General features: G+C 41.9%; 1 long non-coding RNA gene across 1 annotated transcript in view; it reads right to left on the reverse strand.

Annotated features, from left to right (window-relative positions):
• Positions 1-2,722: 2,722 nt before the first annotated feature.
• Positions 2,723-10,094, reverse strand: part of LOC126987465 (uncharacterized) — a 14,933-nt gene continuing 7,561 nt past the window's right edge. The window contains exons 2-3 of the long non-coding RNA XR_007740914.1: positions 3,403-3,488; positions 2,723-2,916 (exon numbers count right to left, since the gene is read on the reverse strand). This is a non-coding gene — a long non-coding RNA (uncharacterized LOC126987465). The remainder of the gene's footprint in view (positions 2,917-3,402; positions 3,489-10,094) is intronic.

Raw genomic sequence — 10,094 nt, forward strand, 5'->3', positions numbered from 1 at the left:
CCCAGAATTTTGCGCGCTCCAGGTTTGCGTTCCTGTGTTATTTCAATATTTTTCCCCAGCAGTGACTAGAATTATAATTACTATATAACCCCCGACCCCCACCCCCCTTTCAACTTCCCTGACCTGTTGCACACTCTTTTCCTCCCCATTTCTTCTATGACCACCATATCTACCCCGTCATCTCCATTCTGCCTCTTCCAACCTCTTTGTATCATTTTTCCAAGTAGAAACCTAAAACTTTCAACTTCCCTGACCCCTAACAACCTCCCGCTCATCTTTCCCCGCCCTATCCCATTTATGGCCCCCCTTTACTCCTCTTTATATTTAAGTCGTTGTTACTGTACACACGAACTCAATACATCAATTTAGTCGATGAAATTATATATCATCCGCACATAGGAACATAGTCTTAGGAGTCTGCAAGAGGCACAACAGCTTACCTCCTTTTAATTATTTTCATCAGCACCGTCTTTGATTCAAGTATTATCAATCTGGGAAAGAAGATTGTAAACCCATTTTTTTTTTTAATATCTGAACTGTAAAGAAAGAAGGGAAGATATATCAGAAAATAAATACAGTCTCGGCTTTAGTAGGTATAAAAGAGTCCACCCTTTATCTCTCACTGATAGGCTAACCTGCCATCCCCGGAATAGAACTGTTCACCCACTTGTCCATTGTTCAACTGGCCCCCCATCCCTGACCTGACGCTGCCCAACTAACCTTCGATCCCTGACCTGACGCTGCTCAACCAACCGTTCAGCTGTTACGCGGTACACATCTCGTAATATGTCAGCCTCTTTTTTTGACCTTGACTATTCTTCTTTAGGCCATTAACTCTTGTCTCAAGAGATAAATGTGGCAACTATATATCCTTTGACCCGACACTTCTCAATATCGGCGTCTCCCTCGCTACATATACCCCTATATATCCCGCCAACATCCATTACTTCAAAAGCGAAGCAAAAATATATCCATTGTTGTGCTACATCATTATTTTTAATTGCTTAAGTGAAAGCATCAAGAGAAAAAATGTTTACATATTGCTTTTCAATTTCTCGGCAAAAGGAGGGAAAAACGCTGGCAATTGCAAACCAATTAGCCGAAGTTTTATAATCTTCGAAACAGTCATCAGGAAAAAGCTTGTTTGAATGTTTTCACTCTCACTCACTAATGAGGGTCTGAGAGAGGCTTCCCCAAGAGCCTTACCTTTGCCTTGCTCCGAAAGCTACTAAACTTGCACATGTTTTGCCCACGCTTCACGTCATTGGCTGCACACTGTCCTCAGCAAACACTATGATTGCACGAGGTGAGATGCTGTGCATTGCCTCCTAAGCCTGCTGAATTATCACTAAGCCGTATTATTGTTACATGTATGTCACCTTCTTGCAAAACATTACCTTCAACATCAAATATGTGGCTTTTACGTGTACAGCGATGGCCAAATTTCGCCATGATATAAACTATAAAAAGATGATATGATGAAACTAAACTGACAAATGTATTGTTATATATATTGTTATGGTGGTTGCATGTGATAATTCTTTTCTCATTACTTTGCTGACCTGGAACCTAACCTAACCTACTAAACTCTAATACTAACTTCTAAAACATGACCACGCAGCCCCCACAGGTTAATTAGTTTCTAAGAGGTTTTTTCCCCACGATGGTGCATAATTAGCGTAACATGTTATCGATTACTACATTTATCACGTCAGTGACTTGCTAAACATTATCCTTCACAACTCTCATGAATTCCTAAGATTAGTCACATCTCGCCGGACAGCGTTAACGGACGTCCGACAGAGAGCAAAAGTTTCAGTCCGTTCGTCCTCGTTCTTATGCGTTTCTTGTCCATTTATCGGTCGGCGAATGCGTTCCGTGTCAGACCTGGTCCGTTCAACCCGGCAAAAGTTTTATGAATGCACAATACTTGGAACGGACTCACCGGGAAAAGGCGTCCGCTGGTTGTACGGTTGTTGTGCACTGGGCATGCGTTTTGTTAGGAATTCGTCCATTCCTCGTCCTGTACTTGTTAGCTCCTATCCCCTGATGTTCGGTGGACCAGACTCGCGGCTGGAATAGTACTTGACATGCAACGGATGAACCGGAGGTGTGACGGATATAGACCGCATGTTTAGGGGACGATTACCTGGCGCTGGGAACTGATGAATATCGGGGTCTATGGCGTGACATTGCCTGTTAGAGCTGCCAAACTGACTCGTGTTATTTACTTATTTACTATTAAAGTTACCTGGCCTAGCCAAAGAGTTAATACCTTTGTACTGTGGAGGAGAGAGAGCAAAAGCTGAATAATAGACAAAAATAAAATAAAATAAAATAAAATATGTTGTTTGTTAAAATAATCGGCAAAGATGACATTTACTGTGTCATGTGCTGTAGTAATTTGCGACGACAATACTAAAATGTGTATAATAGCAGTCTGGCAGCCTGGTGCATCTATACAAGCTAACACATAACATTATTTTCACTTTATAAACTCACTGACTCTCCATTCCCCATCACGGCCACCACCACGAGGCTTGAGAACCAGTGATATATTTCAACGATAAAAAACACTGATACATTTAAATACTTGTCATGGTTATAAAAAAGCTATCTACACCAGCATTACACAAATAACGTCATGCGAAATAACTCTGCCCAACATCAAAAGAGCTGGCAATGATTCACGGGTTCATCAGCAGGATAAAACACAACGCCGCTGGGGCAGCACAACACTTTTTAACAGTAGCGCATCAACATGGATTTGTATATTAGCGCAGTTAATGTTTTCAGTAGAGGGGCGGCGGTGGCTGGGCAGTCAACAGTAGCGGGGGTTCAAGTCCTGCCGCTGCCGACTGTCTACTCTCAGCCATCGTGCAGTGGCCGAAGATTACCCACAAGTTGTCCACCATTCTGTTGGCCGAACTTCAGTGAATTATCTCAAAGCAACGTAGGCAAAAAGCGTGCACGAAAATTACGCCTTCATCACTAACGAAGTTGTGCCGACTACTGGCCCACTCCGAGAGCATTTTTTTTTTTTTTTGTATGCATTGACGCTTCATATGCGATTTATGTGCCCATTAAAAACATTGATGGGCCTAGTTTTAATTTTCTTTTTCATTATCAAAGCATCATTACAAAAAAAAACATTTACAGCAGCTTTTTGGTGTTATTTTTAAATGATTTACGTTGATAGTGAATGAAAAAAATATATATTAACACATTCACTGCTGTAATTTGATGTTTCTTCCTTTAATTTATTCCTACTGACAGTTATTACAATGTTGCTAATACATCATCGGTAAAATTTGTCAAATGTAAATATTCAAACAGTTACAAAGAGGAAAACAATAGAGTTTTTCACTACAATATTACTAACGATTCCAAATATTACGTTACCTTTATCGCTGTGGGTAGGCCGGAGTGTGTTGTGTAGAGACTAGAGGAGAAGCCCAAAGGGAAGCAGCGTTACGTCCCACAGCAACCTGAAAACCAATCAACTGTAAAAACGTCTACGTTGACTGAAATGCATTGGTAATACTGTGTGTGTGTGTGTGTGTGTGTGTGTGTGTTCTACTGTAGCACAATGAAACAAAAGTCTATTTAAACTGGAAAATTTACGACACTTTATTTGGTAATTTATGAACTCTCTGCGTACTGGCATAAAATCACAAAAATTCTCTTCATTCTTCTCTCTCTCTCTCTCTCTCTCTCTCTCTCTCTCCACTCACCAAGTCCTCAACAAATGTAAAACAGAGGAAAGTTTTCAATGCCTCACTAAGAGTTACTTCAGAGGAGAGCGCGGCCCGTCTGAGCGCCGGGCATTGTGTTGCTGCAGGGAACGGAACACAAAGAAACACATGTCATTAGGCCGGGGCAAAAAACAACAAAAATACATGAGTGCGGCGAGATAGTTTAGGTGAATGAATGTTATGAAGTTAAAGCAGAGGAAGAAATTAGGAGTTAGACGATAATGCGAAGAGCGGTAAAAGAATGGAGGAGGAGGAAGATTATGTTGTGAGGTCAAAGAAGCACAGGAAAGAATTCGAGGAAGGAAAAGGTAACAGGCTTAGTGAAACAACAAGTAGTGTAATTATGAAGTTAGTTCAATATACAAAAATATCAGATGATTTTCTTTTCCCAGGTAACAGATACAAATGAAAACTTTTAGGAAAACAGAGAGCCATAGAAATGTTTCAGAGTAAAAATAAGAAAAGAGATGCACCACCTGGGGAAATGTGTAGGTGGAAATAATAGGTGAGAAAAGTAGAGTGGGCAGTGATGGTTAATTAATTGAGTGGCTGGGCGAAGGGTGAAATGCAGGAAGAGATCGGACAAGAAAGGATGGAGAAATATAAAGTATGTAACGAAATAAAAAACTACAGACGAATGTTTCTGGAGAACACACACAAATAAATCATGATCAAACGAGGAAATATCATAATGAAATAGTTAGTTTTTTTTATATTTATTATGAGCAGCCCTAACACGAAACAAATGAGAACACACACACACACACACACACACACACACACACACACACACACACTAATCACTTTCCACCACTCGATCTTTCCGAGGCATCGCTCGCCTCGCCCCGCGGCCTCCGTTATTTCCTTCATCACCGGGAAGTAATTTGAAGAAAAATACGCGGAACAATATATTGAGGTAAGGCTTCAAAAGACTCTCTCTCTCTCTCTCTCTCTCTCTCTCTCTCTCTCTCTCTCTCTCTCTCTCTCTCTCTCTCTCTCAAAGAAAACAAGTCTTGAAATGGATGCAGTATAAATAGCACGAGAGAGAGAGAGAGAGAGAGAGAGAGAGAGAGAGAGAGAGAGAGAGAGAGAGAGAGAGAGAGAGAGAGAGAGAGAGAGAGAGAGAGAGAGAGAGAGAGAGACCCAGGAAATAAAGCTGGACAATGTGTCAGCTTTAAAGCGCTCTGTTAGTGATGGTGGTTTTGGTGGTGGAGGTGATGGGGGTGGGGATGGAAGTGATGGTGGTGGAGTTGATAGTGGTGGTGGAGGTGGTGGAGGTGATTGTGGTGGCGGTATGCAGGGGTGGAGTCGACGATGATGGTGATGGTGGCGGTGATGGTGATGGTGATTGTGACGTGTAGTGGTGGAGTGGATGGTGGGGGTGTCGGGGCTTTAGCTGAGGTGGCGGTTGTTGATAAAAGTTAAGATGTTTGAACGTCTTGGTAAGCTAATATTCCTGTCATTAGCGGTGCAATAGCCGTTATTACTAGCTGTTTATTCTTATTTTTTCCTATTATTATTTTATAGTTTCAATTTTTTTTGTGTGTTTAAAACAGAAGTAGATGGAATAAGTTAAACATGCGTGTGTGTGTATGTGTGTGTGTGTGTGTGTGTGTGTGTGTGTGTGTGTGTGTGTGTGTGTGTGCGCGCGCGTTCAGGCGTGTGTGAGTGAGAGAGAGAGAGAGAGAGAGAGAGAGAGAGAGAGAGAGAGAGAGAGAGAGAGAGAGAGAGAGAGAGAGAGAGAGAGAGAGAGAGAGAGAGAGAGAGAGAGAATAGTGGGGGTGCAGGGCTTCCCACTTCACCTCGCCACGTAATTACTTTCAATTATTCCCAAAATTACTTTCCCGTGGCAAACAACTTTTTTTCGCTGCTAATTCAATAACACGATTTTTTTTTTTTTCGTCGCTTATTTCTCCTCGCCGCTCATTTTTTATTTTTTTATTCCCACAAACACTGACACTACTGTTTAATGCTGTCTGCCTGTTTTCTTTATTTGTTTGTTAGCAGATCTCTGCAGTTTTTTCTTTTCTTTTTGTTTTCTTGTGTGTTTGCTTTCCAGACATTTTTTTGTCTACCTGCTTCATTTTATGTTGTATTTAAAAGTTATTGCATCCAATTTCTTTGCACTCTGATTCTCTGTTTATCTATGTTATAATTTATGTTTTGAGCCCGCGCACGCGTGTGTATGTGTGTGTGTGTGTGTGTGTGTGTGTGTGTTAGTGTGTGTGTGTGTGTGTGTGTGTGTGTCTCTCTCTCTCTCTCTCTTTACTACACACACACACACACACACACACACACACACCTATTATAATTGTTATACGTAAAAAAAATATATTCATAATACAAACCCTTTGCTGCACCGCGTGGGGTTAAGTCGTGGTAAGAAATGCGTAAAAAGTTTGTAATTCCACCTTTGTTGATCATCTGAACCGTACTGCCTACTCTGTAAAAAAAAAGGATTACTCAAAAGCTGCGATCATCATCTAAGCTAAAAACTTAAAATAAGCCTTCCGATGTTTTGCAAATACGGTAGGTATTTAGATGAGCCTCGACTAAGATTTCAATTGCGAAAACTGAAAATGTATGTTTTTATGTATGGGAGAACACTAGGCAATTCTCATTAATGAGTAACATATAATCCACTACTTTTGGCTTCTGTAAAACTTTTATTAAGGCAACAAATTGCAGACTTTTGTTCCGAACATATTTTGCCCTCGGCCCGCTTCCTTCGTCGTGTTAATATAGTATAATCTTTATTTCGAATGCAACCTCTAAAAACAGAGCCGAAGCCAGTTGGGCAAAGAAACCTGTATACGTTTTAGACTCGGGTGTAAAACGACAAAACAGGAATATGAAATGCAAATGAAATAAAACACTGCAACTAATTGACGTCAAAGTATGTGTATATGTAAAATTCAATTAATTTGCAAGCAACCAAAGCCAAATTTGTAAATAAATGTTTCAGCATTAGGGATACAGCGAAAATGTGTAAATAACATTCCGATGCAAGAAAATTATCCGATCAGATCTCGGCGCGCAGGGATTTGCAACTTTTATCTTGTTTCTCATTCTCCTTACAGAGCAATAAAGGACGATTATTTTCTCTGCGCATAGTTCCATACAGGATACATTTCCGTCCAATAAAGCAATTACTGATGACTACGCAAGTTACTGCACTCGAGCGGAATTATGCATGGGAAGATGTCTGGCCCGCGAGGGAAAATACTTCCGATCTCTCTCTCTTTCTCTCTCTCTCTCTCTCTCTCTCTCTCTCTCTCTCTCTCTCTCTCTCTCTCTCTCTCTCTCGCTTCCCTACCGGCCTATCTTCCTGCCGCTTCGTTCCCTCCATCCTTCCTTCAATCTGAATGGACAATTTCTTTACCCATACCTTCCCCAACCTACCCTCCCTGCCCTTCCTTTCTCTTCCTTATTAATGGCTTACTACCCTTTCAATCTCATCTAGCTTCATTCGTTTTCCATTGCTGTCATTCCTCCTGTGCATTTCCTCCTATCACTCCCATTCCATCTCCATACATTCTTTTCCTTCTCATTATTTTTCCTTCCCACGTAACTGGTTCTTTATATGTCATCTTCCCCGCCTTCCTTCCTTCGTCCTCTTTCCCATACCTACCGACCCTTCCTCCTTCGATACCCCTCCCCCCTCCCCATCCATCCCTTACACATACAAAAGGTTCCGGAAATATTCATTGTATAATCCCTGCAGCATGAAAAATACTTGCATGAACTGAACAAAGGAAAGGGAAACATTGTAATAACTTGCAGAATTTACAATCATGAATGAATGTTATGTTGCGCACGTATATTAGGTGTGTGTGTGTGTGTGTGTGTGTGTGTGTGTGGGCAATAATCTGATGGGTGTACATTTGAATCACTGAATTGTAATAAAAGTCTCATCATAAACGCCTATTCAAACTAGTATATGTAGGAGACAAGTTATTTTTCTTTACCTAGTGCAGCAATCAATGGTATTCTACCTTTAAAAAGCAAAAACAATACCTAACATTTCCGAAGTTCTGACAAGTACAATCCGGTTGCCGCAATATCTTTCCCACTCATTGCGAGGTTCACGAAAATATCATATCTTCACGGACAAACAGGCGCGCGTAAACAAACATCCAATTAGGAGTCGGAGGCTGGAGGAAAAATAACCAAGAGGGAAGGAAAAATATTCAGCCTCTGCTCGCTGCTTGCCGGGTGTCTTCCTGCCGTCCTTCGAGCTCGTATATATGAAGGTTAACTCACTCTTAATTTCATTTTCGCAAATAATGTTTTTCCTCCTCCTCCTCATCCGCCTCCTCCTCTTCTTCCTTCTCCTCCTCTTCCTCGTAAGGTGTGCAACTTCTATTTCGCCTCCGGTCCCCACTCCTCTGCCTGCCCTTCCTCCTTTTCTTTTTTCTTGTTCCTCATCCTATTTTCTCTTCCTTTTATGTTTCCTCCTCCTCCTCCTCTCTCTTTTCCCCTCTTGATCCTGTTCTAGCAGTTAATTCTTTCTACTACTACTACTACTACTACTACTACTAATAATAATAATAATAATAATAATAATAATGTTACTACTCCTATTACTACAGCTACTGCTACTATCGCTACTACTGCAACTGCTGATCCTCCTCCTCTTCCTCCTCCTCCTCCTGTCAGTCCCCTGTCAACAAGCCTCTTCATATAAGCCGCCCGTAACCCCTCCGCTTCGTCTTGTTCGCAACTCAAGGCACATAATATTACCTGTCCCTCACAAGGTCTCTCTCTCTCTCACGAAATTAATGTTTATGAAGGTAGGAAGATACTTGAATAATATAAAAGGGTAACATGTAAATCAGTGAATAGAACCAGCAAGCGAGACAATGGGAATGGGTGAAAAGGTAAAAGTCAGGTAAACTGAATTCCATTAATAAGGTAAATCATTCTACTAACATACTTTTTTTTTCGATCTGTCCCCTCCTGCAGTTAAAAAAGAAGGCACAGCAAATAAGCAAGCAAGACACCAAAACCATCATACTATTCATTACTTCCACTGCCACCCACCAACATAAAACAAAAACACAACCCCCACCAACACAATACCTGCTGTTACGTTTGCTCTGCAACAACCCAAACTGAGGAAGCAATACCTTTGATTAACCCATAAGGAACAGTATAGGAAAGGCATGTGGCGCCATTGAGCCCTCAACCGCAACACACACGCGATGGGCAGCAATGTTGGTTTCAAATCAGCGAGGAAGAGCTTTACGGAACAGAGCAGAAGGGCACACCAGTCACAAGGGGATGGAGCGAAATTATTAAAGCGGAGGGGAGTGCTGAGGTGAAGCTGCCGCCTTGTCTGGTAACACTGCAGGGATGGACGCGCCGCTCAGGGCAAGGCCAACCCGGCGGACATGTCTGAGCGTGAGCGTGTCCAGCCTATCAGCTACCCACCTAAACTTGCCTTTCCCTTCTCTTACTCATTCTCATAATTTCATTCCTTACCTTCTCTTATCCAATCATCTCTTTCTTCTCACTCCATCTTTCCCATACCGTCTTGCTCCCCCATACTAGTCATCCCATTTCATTTTCCCTTTCCCTATGAATCCTTCCTCCTTTCCTTCAACAATTCCTCTCTCCCTCCTTATCCTCACTTACTCATTCCATACCTTCCTACCTCACCTTCCTTCATCTAATCATCTCCTTCTCACTCCGTTTTCTCCATACCACTCCCTACTTTCCAGCCCCCTCATACTAGTTATCTAATTTTTCTTCCCTTTCCCCTCCCAAAACCTTTCTATCCTCCCTCCATTCTCCTACCAAGTCCTCTCTCTCACGCCTTCCCCATATCTTTCTTCTCGCCCGCCCAGCCAGACACAGACCACGACTTGCTGACAAATGGGGAAAAAGACCAGATGAATGTTGCCTCTAATTACGTGGAGGGCAGCTGAGGGGGTGCTGGAGAGCCAAAAGACTGATGGGTGGTGGTGGTGAGTAGATGGACAGATGTATAGACGAATATTTTTATAAACAGATGGGTGGATGACTGAATAAGTAAAAATATACTGAGGGATGGATACACAGAGGAGAATATATGACAGACAGAGAGATAAATATGTACATACACATATACAAAAACACAGGAAAAAAATAATAAGTGAATGAACGGGTGAATGGGTGGTGCTGGTGGTGGCGGTGGAGCAGGCCGTGACAAATACTCCGATTGTTCGAAGAATGGCCGAAGCAGAAAGTTAATATATTAGTACTGGGATGGCCTGGTTTATGAATACACTGCTTCCTCACCCCCCCCCCCCCCCCCCTCTCTCTCTCTCTCTCTCTCTCTCTCTCTCTCTTTTATCT

The sequence above is a fragment of the Eriocheir sinensis genome, chromosome 65, assembly GCF_024679095.1.
Source record: "Eriocheir sinensis breed Jianghai 21 chromosome 65, ASM2467909v1, whole genome shotgun sequence".
Classification (NCBI taxonomy): Eukaryota; Metazoa; Arthropoda; class Malacostraca; order Decapoda; family Varunidae; genus Eriocheir; species Eriocheir sinensis.